Genomic DNA, 13003 nt, shown 5'->3' with positions numbered 1-13003 from the left:
TGAAATTTGTTACTCGGGGGTCTTCGCTGTCGCTGATTACGAATCTGATATCAGATTTTAAAAATTCAAAATGGTTGATCCATTATGGCGTGTGAATTTTTGGAAATTCAATTAATTCGCTTGAAATTTGTTACTCGGGGGTTTTCGGTGTCATAGATTTCAAACCTGACGGCAGATTTTCAAAGTTGAAGATGGCGAATCCAATATCGCATATTACATTGTAAAAATCAAACGAATTTATTTGAAACTTGTTACTCGGGAGTTTTCGGGCTCGCTGAGTACTAAATCTGTAGAGACCAAGTAGCATTTTTTGAAAATCTGTCTTCAAATTAGGAATTAGTGACCCCAAAAACATTTACATATGCAACGTCATAAGAAGCCATTCAAAAATAGCTTTGGTGTCGCAAAGAGTTACTACTGTACATAACCAAACCGTGCATACAACCGTAAAAACTAATTTTTTTAAAAACTGAATTAATTTTCGCAGCAGATCGCACCTGGAGCCTATTACGCATGAACTACTGAAAACTTTTAGGCATCACAACAGTTCATATCGCGTGAAGTTTTGAGGAGCTCTCAATCGGCGTATTGACATGTAGTATTAAAAAACATAATTTGTCTCAATTTGTTCGCAGTATTTCTAATATACAATTTATTTTTACACTTATATACTATTTTTACAAATTATATGCTTCAAACTAATGAGAAAATGCATTATAACCAATGCGAAGTAATAATTTTTCGTAAAAATTGTCATTTCAGAGCAATAATCATACGGACATTGTTTAAGCCTTATTTTAAAATGAACTTACTCCACAAGCTTCAATATTTCAATAAAAGTTAAAAAACTTCTACATTAACTACTTTAACTTCTCTATTTGATATCACAATAATCCTTTTTAAAAATCTGATAATGACTTTTGGCCAAATTTTTTGGTCTCCTGGCCCACTGTGGGATCTAGTAACTGTACATTGAGGTCGATTCATATGTACATATGTGGATTCACTAGCGCCTGTAAAATTACTAAAAGTTGTAAATTTAATAAATTTAACTAATAATTGTGATTCGAAGTACCCGATGTAACAAAACGACATACGAAACGAAATTAATTAATTATAACAGATTATTAAAATAGTTGTATAGTTAACGAAATCAGGCAAAAAAATGCAAAAGTAAACAAATTTTTAAATTTAAAGAAAATTTAATTGTCGATGTATTTTTCTATTAATATGTGATTTTACAATAAAAAAATTGCTTTTTTACTTTTTATTTAGTAATTTTACAAAATTCATGATATTCACATTTTCAAAATGTAAATTAACTAAAAAATGTAACTTTACATTCGTCCATAAAATTACATATAGTGTATGCGAGGAAAAAAACCATGACACAGTAGGGCAAATTTATATTGGGACTGGAATTTTACAATCGCCATTTAAAATCGCTCTATACTGTACTGTAAGTTTACGAATCTTGTATTTCTACCCTCAAAATCATTAATATTGTCAAACTGAGTGCAGTAAAATCACATAATTCTGTAACGAAAGTTACAGAATCTTGTAATTCTACTATTATATATATGTAATAATTTACCAGTTCATTCATTCATTCCGTCCGCACCCGTGCTGTGTTTTCGGTGACAGAGAGAAGAACAAGTTATGGAGAGAGAAAGATATATCTTTATTTTGCAAATGAGGGTTTGCTTGACCTGCAATCTGTTAAAGAGGATTAAATAATAACTCTGAGGACCCAGGTAATAATTTCGTACTCCATTTATCACGTGGAAAAGTTATAAAGAAAATCTAAAACTGAATAGGGTAACGCATATCTTTATTTCTTACACCAAGGAATATAACATAAGCCCTTCTTCGTTTAATATTTCGTTTCTTTATCTAGGCTATTCAAAATGGCATAAGAATATCTTCGTCTAAAATCTTAATCTTCTTCCTTTTTGTTTTGAAAATAAAAATAAATATATATCTGTATATATGTATATACCTGTATTAGAGCTCCAGAAAATTTTATTAAAAAAAATTTTAATTATTACCTGGGTCCTCAGGGTTAATCTCATTAACAAACTCACAAAGGGTCTATTCTTTACATTTTTTCGCTATAATTTTCACGCAAAAATACATTTATACAGCAAATATGAACAGTCTGGGTTGAAAGTTTTGTGCGCTGGGGAGATTAAACCATTTTTTCGAAATTTTTTATTTTTCCTTGACAACGCTATGTAAATTGATCCGAATCAAGTTCGCTATACTTTTCATTAATTTTTACGTAAAAAAATGTAAGTGTACCAAATTTAAACTCTTTATGTCAAAAGATGTGGCCGCTAGGGGGGTACATAGTCATTTTTAGGCATTTTTCGTAAAAATTCATGGTTTTTTCTACGGTATATCTTTCAATTAAAAGAAAAATAGGTAAGGTAGCATAATTGACATATTTATTCTTTCAGATTCTTACACTTTCATTTGCAACAAGAACAATAAAAATGTTTAGATTAGTGTTGCATGTCAATCCAATAATTGCTCGATATCGACTGCATATGCTTGAATATTGATACATTTTATCAAGCCAAGAAGCGTGATTTTCTTTTGTTTATGATTGACTTTGATCGTTCGAATGTTATTTCGAAATCTCGATCAAACGTATATATTTTTTATTATAATAATAAAATACCTGTTTTTCATGGATTTTTTAAAATAAAAAAGGAAGTTAATTGTGAAAAGTAAAATGGCAGAAGATACGAACAAAACCGAAAGCAGGAAAAGAATACATGATCAGATAGATTTAGATGATGAGTAAGCAAAAGGAGCTTCTCAAAAGTATTTTATAAAAATGTTTCAATTTGAATGTCAAATTTTACATACTTTTTTCCTAATTTAATATTTTTATTAGTTTACAAATTTTAGTTTTATCAAATATTTAACTAATTTTATTGACAATTATAAAATTATTAAAATTATTAAAATGAAAAATCTTTGACCATCAGAAAACACAAGAACAGATTGGAAAATGATTCTGTAAAATATCTTATGTGCTTGAATTCGTGGATGAGTTGTTCTCTAATGTATTATGTTAAATATTACTTCGTTGAATAAAGAAAAAATAATAAATTATTTAATTTATATGATTTTGTATTTATTTTAATGAGAAAAGAATATTTTAAAAATTATATATAATTTTTAAAAAATTACAATATTTAAATTATACTAATAGTGATTGTTTTTAAGAGAAATTTTAGACATTAGAAATTTCAATTGCTTAAAAAATTTAAATAGGTTAGATAATAATAATAGTAATCACTCGAAATATTTTTAATTTCTTCAATAAAAACTATATATTTAATTACGATACATAGAAAAAATATTATTTACAATAACATAGGTTATTAACCGTTCTGTATAATGTTAAATATATTTTATATAGAAATACTACAGTTCTGTATAATTTTTAAATAAATAATGAGCGTATACTATGTGCTTGACGCATCAAAAATGCACTTTAAATATGAAATGTAGGCACAAAATATTTATTATATACATAATATTTATGTATACTGTTTATTTTTGATGGGGTTACATTCTTCTGATGTCAATTTATTATTATAATTGAATAAACAATTTCATAAACTATATTTTATTAAAGAATTTTATAAAAAATTTATAGTTTATATATAATAAATTCATTGAAATCTTCACTGCATTTCTGTATATATACATAGGTTAAGTTAAAACGGAATCAAGCAAATCTCGATCGATTTACTTAACGGGAAGCTTGTCTCTATGACACGAACCAATCAATATATTGAATAAAATTAAACAATCACCTTTCTTGAGATCGTTAATTTCTCGATTGTTTTGGTTGACATGCAACACTAGTTTAGATAGAATTGTACATAATAAAACTCACCCAAACTAGTCGAAACTTAATTTACCGCCTTAACAATAAAGCGGGCAGCAAATTATAAAAGTCTTTCGTTCAATACAAGAACACTTGCGTTGATTTTTGTTGAATCCACACTGCGATTACTCACGTAATTCTACGCGAGTGTAGAATTCTTGGTTTATTTATTTCTTATTTTTACCGATTTTAAATTTAAGACTATTATACGATCATCAATGATGATTCTAACGCAAAAATAGTCCCGTTGTAACTTAAAATTTTATTGTAGAAATTAAGAAAGTTTACATGACAGCCGGTAAAACAAATCCGATTATACTCGATACTTCTGCGGAATTATTCGCCGGGAGATTCAATCCGATTGTAAAAATTTTCACAACAATTTTCACAATTCTACGTATGAGAATCTCTCAAACGATAATTACCGCTCGCGATAATATCGTAAGACTGTGAATTTTGGGAGTGTCTCTGTAAGTTTTATGCACCACAATTATGCCAAGTTAGGAGGGGATTAAACGGAAATTTTATTATTTCTAAATAATATATATGTTTGCTAGGTGTATGACCTGTGCGACTCGGCGATGATACTTTAGCTGTCATTGCAATTTTGTTATACTCGCTCTAGAAAGAGTGAGGAGTACATTTTATACATTATAATTGTTGTTAATTGCAGAGCTTGCAATTATTTATAACAATCACTGTTAAGCAACAATTATTGTTAATTTAACACGAAGGTTTGCGTGGCTAACCTCTGAATTCAGAGGTTAATAATCTTTACTTTTGTCGAGGTAACTTGAAATTTCTTGCACAATATATTGAGGGTGCATTAATTCAAGTGTAATTTTCGAAATAATATTTTAGGAAGAAATAAAAGGAAATGGTGTAATTGCAGGTCATAAACCTATTTCGACACATGGTTGTCGAAATTAATTATAATTTTAATAATTAACAAAAAAAATTGATATATATATATATGTGTATACACATACACATAATTTATTTTAGTCTATTTGCAATAATCGTGTATGGCACCTTTTTATGGGGTTTATTTATATAAATTAATAACGAACTATTGGTTCATTACACCCACCCTGGCTGATTTGATTTACCTAAGTTCGACCCAGCTAGGGCGAATCTAAATCGAATTTGAGAAATTATCAAAAAAAGCTTTTGATTATTGATGAAAATTTTTAAAAATAAGTATTGGGAGGGTACATGAACATTTACTGAGTTAATTTTTGCAAGAATTTCAATTATTTAAGTGATAAATAATAAATAATTACTTGATATGTGCAAGTGGTACGTATCTGTAGATTTTAAATTCAATTTTCACCATATTTTCAAGAAATTAGTGTAAACTGGGTGAAAAAATAATTTATATTTCATAGAAATTGCAAGATTTATTAAATTATTTTATTATTTAAGGAGTGCAGTTCATAATAATTGCAATTTAATTAAGGGGTTATATGCAGTCACAATTTTAAAAAAATCGATTTTTTTCATTTTCTTAATGTATATACCTATATTTGCCTGCTGTTAAAAAAAATTTTATTAAGATTCGAGAAATATTTTCGAAGTTACAGACAAAACTAGAAAGACGCACCGTGGGGTGTAGAGCAGGTACGGCGTCTGTAACAAGTACTTATAGAAATCTGATTCTTTTTGTCCCGTCTTCTATATTCTACAGTACAATTTTCGTATACCTGAGTATATATTCTAGACGAATATATACTTGAATTGATGATTAAATGTAAGTTTGAATAAAAAAATTTCAACTCAATATAAACTGTTTGTGAAACTTTAAACTCGTTTTTCTCAAAACTATGTTTTTCAAGTCGGTGAACACGATTTCTCGAAAACCACTGAACCGATTTAGCTCTAATTTTCACACACGCTCAATAACTACTTTTTTGCTGTCCTTAATCGAAGATCTTTTAAATAAAATTAAAACTATAATTTTAATGAACATTTAAAGTCCATTTTTTTCATAAAAATGACTTTTTTTAGAAGCTGCCATTTTGTCAAAAAGTGATATTTTTTTAATTCCTTCGATTAAGGACTTCATTTTTTCATACACTAACAGAATCTATTTAACTTTTTGATTATAGATGATTCTGTCAATTGTCATCATGTTCACCGTTATTCCAAAAGGAATAATATTTTTACGAATTAAATATATTTTTTCAAACTTTAAAAGATGTAAATAAAAGAATATAGGAAAACTTCCGCTTCAATAAATAAATATTCCTTACAAAAAAAAATCCCGAAAAACTGCATTTTTTCGATCGCCTGACTGTATACAACCCCTTAAAAAACATTTTTCTTAAAAGTGACAAGAACTCCACAATACAGACCACACACGATAAAACTGCGCGAATATGAATGCGCATGATCTTCTGGCGGGGAAATTCAAATTGTTAACTACAACTATCTCATAATTTCCTTAATTTCATTGATTTAATTTATTTAATTCACCAAAAAAAATCAATTTATAAAAATTTTCTCAGAAATGCCGAAAAAGGTGCACACACCCTGGCGGATTCGATTTACCTAAAATCGACCCAGCTGGGTCGAATCTAAGTCGAATTTAGGTAATTATCAAAAAAAAGCTTTAAATTGATGAAAATTTATAAAAATTAGTATTGTGAGGTTAAATGAACATTCATAGAGTTAATTTTTGTAAGAATTTTAATTATTAACGTGATAAATAATAAATAATTACTTGATATGTGCAAGTGGTAACTGTAGATTTTAACTCGTTGTCAGTTTTCATAATATTTTCAGAAATTAGTGTAAAATGTGTGAAAAAATAATTTATATTTAATAGAAATTGCAAATTTTATTAAATTATTTTATTATTTAACAATCACATTTCATAATAATTGCAATTTAATTAAAAAATAACAGTTTTCTTAAAAGTGACAAGAACTCTATTATACCGACCACACACGAAACAGCGGAACGCGCGCCAAGATTTGAAAAGAGTTACAAATTTTAAACATTCATTAAATAGAAAATATGCAATTTTTTTCTTTATTTATAAAAAAAACTTTAGAATTTTGTTAAAATAATAAAAATTAAGCTGATATATTTTTCTTAAATTTTTACTTATAACTTTTTAAAAAATTCTTAAATAAAAGATCAAAAAATTTAGTTAAATTTGTATTTTGCCATCATAATTTTTTAACAAAAATATAATTTTTTAGACATAAAAATAAGAAAAATTTACATTAAAACTTATTTAACAATTACATTTTTTTAACAAAATTCTTTTTTTTTTTAAAAAAAAGTTGCAGATTTTTTATTTCATATTCACAATTCTTTAATGAAATTGTTTTTTAATACAAGTTATAAAAAAATTAATCATTTATTTATACTAATGCTAATAATCACTAATTTTAAGTAATAGGATAGCTGGAAATTTGTGCTCCCTGCATGCTGCTGCCATCTAACGGCGTCTGCAACTAATATAGGGCGATAGTTAAAAGTAAAGAAATAGTGATTATTAGTATTAATATAAGTAAATTGGTATAAATAAATGATTAATTCGGCATTTCTGAGAAAATTTTTATAAAATGATTATCTTTTATGGTTAATCAAATATATTTAATTAATGAAATTAAGATAATAATGAAATAGTTGTAATTAACAATTTGAATTTTCCCGCCAGAAGATCATGTGCATTCATATTCGCGCACTTTTACCGTGTGTGGTCGGTATAGTAAAGTTCTTGTCACTTTTAAGAAAACTGTTATTTTTTAATTAAATTGCAATTATTATGAAATGTGATTGTTAAATAATAAAATAATTTAATAAAATTTGCAATTTCTATTAAATATAAATTATTTTTTCACACATTTTACATTAATTTCTGAAAATATTATGAAAACTGACAACGAGTTAAAATCTACAGTTACCACTTGCACATATCAAGTAATTATTTATTATTTATCACGTTAATAATTAAAATTCTTACAAAAATTAACTCTATGAATGTTCATTTAACCTCACAATACTAATTTTTATAAATTTTCATCAATTTAAAGCTTTTTTTTGATAATTACCTAAATTCGACTTAGATTCGACTTAGATTCGACCCAGCTGGGTCGATTTTAGGTAAATCGAATCCGCCAGGGCAGATATATGGCACGACAATCAAATAATGTCAATTTAAAAAATTAAATATTTTCTCAATTTTAAATTTTTCACACCACGAGCAGACATTTTTCTTTCTGTAGAGGGGAGAAGTTTAAACGTTAATTTTTATTGGCAAAAAATCTCCATTTTTTATTGAAGGGATGGAACTAAATATTGTAAAAACTAAAAAAAATTAAAATTTTCTTCATTTTTAGGGTGCCGTACCCGAAGGGGGAACCCTATTAATGAGACTAGTGAAACAAGGCATGTACCCCCCTCCTAGCGACCACACGAATTTATATAGAGGGCGGAAATTTGGTACACATATGTATTTTGGCGTGTAGATTACAGGAAAAATATAACGAATCTCATAGGAATTGATTATTATAGCGTTGTCAAGGAAAAACCATGCATTTTTACCAAAAATCCCTAAAAATGACTATGTACCCCCCCCCTGGTGGCCACATTTTTTCACATAGAGATCTCACATTTATTACATTTATGTATTTTTACGTGAAAATTACAGGAAAAATATAGCGAACATGATTCGGACCGATTTACATAGCGTTGTCTAGGAAAAATCAAAAATTTTGAAAAAAAGCGTTTAATCCTCTTAGCGCACACACTATTTGACCAAGACAGTTCATATTTGGTATACATACGTATTTTTGTGTATAGATTACAGAAAAAATATAGCGAGAACGATTGGAGTTGCTGATCATATTGTTTTTAAGGAAAACTCATATTTTTAGAAAAAATCATGGATTTTTCGAATAAAAAAAGAAGGAAATTTTATCTTAAGATTTTCAAATTTATATATTTTTACGTATTTTTATGTGTAGATTACAAATAAAAAAGCGAGAACGATTGGAGTTGATTATCATAGCGTTTTCAAGGAAAAACTGAAAATTTTCGTTATATGTGACTGTGTCTATCTATGTGTTTTTATGCTCACATTACAGGAAAAATTAAGCAAAACTGGAATTTTTCCACCTGCCTTCACACTTTAACCCCCTTAAATTTCAGGTTTAAGGGTACGGAACCCTCGGTTTTAATGCGAGTGTAACTCGCACTTGTCCGATTTTTTGATTTTTGACGACACGAATACTGCCGTGCGAAATAAAAACTTAGTTAAGTCATATTTTGTTCGAACGGAGAAAATGCCGAAATATTGTTGGTATTTAAAAACCTAATGTAATATAAATAATTCTTTAATCTAACTTCACTTCCTAGGTAATTTGATAGAGTTCTTTTTAATTTTGGAGTCAAAAGTTAATTATTTAAACAAATTATATTAAATAATTGACTTACGTTTTATTTTTTAAAAGCAAAACTTGGTTAACTCGAGTTACGTAGTGCTTTTCGAAAAGGTAGGCGAGCGCGAGCCTTCGTTCAGAAGTAAGAACTTAGTTAACTCAAGCTAAATGCATGGGATTCTGAATTCACCCGACGAAAATCCGAACTTTAACGAAGTTGACTTACGCTTGCTCCCATCGAAATGCAGTGTCCGGCTCATGCCACTTTTCGAAAGAGGAAACCCTCAAGTCGAGTTAACTAAGTTTTTATTTCGTATCTTATGCTCGATCTCAACGCTTCCTACGATTTTTGGACTACTCAACTCGAGTTAACTGAGTTTTTATCAAGTATTCTTTCATTTTCTGGGTTTTTGTAGATTTTTAATAACTATTTTTTGCAATAAATAATTAAAATAAAAAATTTTTAATAACGTAATCAGACGCAGTTTTTTCTTGCGAATCCATTGATACCAAAAACTCATTTTTGTCAAAAATATGACTTAACTAAGTTTTTACATCGTACAGCAGAATAGAAATCTTTCTTTCTATAGAGGGAAGGAGTTTAAATTTTAATTTTTATTGATAAAACTTCTCCATTTTTTATTAAGAGGATGGGATTAAATATTGTTTAATTAAAAATTTTATTTTTTCTTCATTTTAAATTTTTGAATCCAAGAGTAGAAATCTTTCTTTCTGCAGAGAGGAGTAGTTTAAATCCTAATTTTTATTGCCAAAAAATCTCAATTATTTTTTAAGGGGATGGAACTGAGCATTGTAAAATAAAAAAATTAAATTTTTCTCTATTTTTGTTTCCTGAAGTCACGAATAGAAATCACTCTCCCCCTCACTCTCTCGCTGTATAAGGGAGAAGTGTAAATCTTAATTATTATTAAAAGAAATCTCTATTTTTTATTAATAGGATGGAACTAAATATTGTTTAATTAAAAATTTTTTTTTTTTTCTATTTTGAATCTTTGAATCCACGAGTAGAAATCATTCTTTCTGCAGAAAGGAAGAGTTAAAATCTTATTTTTTATTGGCAAAAAATCTCCATTTTTTATTGAGAGGATGGGATTAAGTATTGTAAATTTAAAAAATTTAATAAAAATTTTTTGCCAATAAAAAATTCGGATTTAAATTCCTCCTCTCTACAGAAAGAAAGTTTTCTATTCGTGGATTCAAAAATTTAAAATGAAGAGAAAATAAAATTTTTAATTAAACAATATTTATTCCCATCCTCTTAATAAAAAATGAAGTTTTGCCAATAGAAATTAAAATTTAAACTCCTCCCCTCTACAGAATGAAAGATTTCTATTCGTGTCGTCAAAAATCAAAAATGAAGAAAAAAGTACATTTTTTATTTTGACACTATTTAGTCCCTTTTCCTATGTAAAAAGTATAGTTTTTTTGCATTAAAACTTAAGATTTAAACTCTTCCCCTTTACAGATAGAAAAATGTCTGCTCGTGGTCTAAAATTTTAAAATTAAGAAAATATTTAATTTTTTAAATTAACATTATTTGTCGTGCCATATGTCTGTGTACACTTTTTTTTGCATTTCTGAGGAAATTTTTATAAATTGATTTTTTTATGGTGAATTAAATAATTTTAATTAATGAAATTAAGAAAATAATGAGATAGTTGTAATTAACAATTTGAATTTTCCCGCCAGAAGACCATGTGCATTCATATTCGTGCAATTTTACCGTGTGTGGTCGGTATAATAGAGTTCTTGTCACTTTTAAGAAAAATGTTGTTTTTTAATTAAATTGCAATTATTATGAACTGTACTCCTTAAATAATAAAATAATTTAATAAAATTTGCAATTTCTATGAAATATAAATTATTTTTTCACACAGTTTACACTAATTTCTAGAAAATATTGTGAAAACTGATAAGTTAAAATCTACAGATACGTACCACGTGCACATATCAAATAATTATTTATTATTTATCACTTGAATAATTGAAATTCTTGCAAAATTAACTCTATAAATGTTCATTTACACTTCCAATACTTATTTTTAAAAATTTTTCATCAATTAAAAGCTTTTATTGATAATTTCTGAAATTCGACTTAGATTCGCCCCAGCAGGGTCGAACTTAGGCAAATGAAATCCGCCAGGGCAAAACACTTTTTATTTTAAAAAATATAAAAATACGAAAAAAAAATTTTTTTAAACAAATTATATAAACAAAAGGATAATCAGGTCTATTCCTAAACTTATTACAAAATTTTCTTATTAATTTTTATGAAATTTCCTGTGGAATTCACAGAAACTCTCGAGAATTCCTCAGTGAGAACTTCCATAGGAAACCTACTCCCGATAAATTTTTGGGAGTTTTCCGGAAATATTTTTACATGTGTCCTTTAATTAATTCAAATGTTGTTTCTTTTGTTGCAATTGATTTGAATTTATAAAGTTTAAAATATATTTTTCAAAAAAATTATTTGCAGACTCGAATTCCAATTTATGAAGGATCTATGTTGACTAAAAAAGAAAGCAAAGTTTTAATATTAGCGCTAGCACTTCGTCATGAGTTTTCCGATTCTGCTTTAGACAGTACACTTCAAGTCATTAATTGCCACCTACCTTCTGATATCCACGGATCGAAACACAATTTTTTAAAATCATTCCCCAATCCAAAGGCAATTACATACTACTATTGCGAGAAATGTGAATTAATTTTGAATTTCGAGGACTCAGAAGAAGCAACTTGCACGGATTTTTCATAACGTGTAGTACACTACACGTTATGAAAAATCCGTCCTGCACAAGAAAGGAAATTATTTTTTGTACGTACCACTTAAAGAACAATTAAAGCAATTCGTAAAAAGCAAATACTATAAATTCTTGCGGAAAACCAGTGATGACGAATCAGATGTCATAAATGGTAAATTCTATCGTTTATTAAGAGAAAAAAAATTATTGGAGATAACGACCGCACAATTCAGTGGAATACTGATGGAATTAAAACTTTTGTTTCATCAAAACCATCTATCTTGGCGATTTTGGTTAAAATAAATGAATTACAGTTCAGAATGAGGAAAGTTAATATGTTTTGTTGTGGGATTTGGTTTTCCTCTGAAAAACCACCAATGAATTTATTTCTATCCCCTTGGAGTGAAGAGATGACCGAAATACATAAAACGGGTTTTGATACAAAAACATTTTTAGATGAAAAACCGATTACAATAAAAGTGCATACACTCCTTGCTCCTGTTGATTCACCTGCGCGATGTGCGATTCAATATTTAAAACAATACAATGGAGAATTTGGATGTGGTTACTGCTTGCACTTGGAGAAGAAATACCGTTTCGAAGTGGACATGCGAGAGTATACTGTGGAGATAAACATAAAGGAAGAACTTTAAAACAGCACATAACGGACGTAAAAACAGTTGTCAAAGACAGTAAAATTGAAGATGTCAATGGTGTGAAGGGACCTTCTATTGTAATGCAAATACCTATCTTTCATATAATTTGGTCATTGCCCCAGAGTATTTGCATGTTGTAGCCGAAGGTGTTGCAGAATTAGTGAAAAACTTGTTGTTTGATTCCAAACATCATGAAGCTGACTGGTACTTAGGTAAAATAATAGACGAAATCGACGATATACTTCTAAGCATAAAACCTCCAACTGAATTGACCCATTGTCGTCA

General features: G+C 28.0%; 1 protein-coding gene across 3 annotated transcripts in view; it reads right to left on the bottom strand.

Annotated features, from left to right (window-relative positions):
• The window catches only part of LOC127277003 (glutamate receptor ionotropic, kainate 2-like), a 590803-nt gene that overhangs the window by 476344 nt on the left and 101456 nt on the right, over window positions 1-13003 (bottom strand). The gene's annotated exons all lie outside the window — the stretch shown is intronic.

This window comes from Leptopilina boulardi, unplaced genomic scaffold, assembly GCF_019393585.1.
Source record: "Leptopilina boulardi isolate dan_hultmark-lab unplaced genomic scaffold, ZJU_Lbou_2.1 LbouV2_162, whole genome shotgun sequence".
NCBI classification, from domain to species: domain Eukaryota; kingdom Metazoa; phylum Arthropoda; class Insecta; order Hymenoptera; family Figitidae; genus Leptopilina; species Leptopilina boulardi.
Note: the sequence above shows the minus strand (reverse complement) of the source record. Positions and strands in the feature narration are given on the sequence as shown.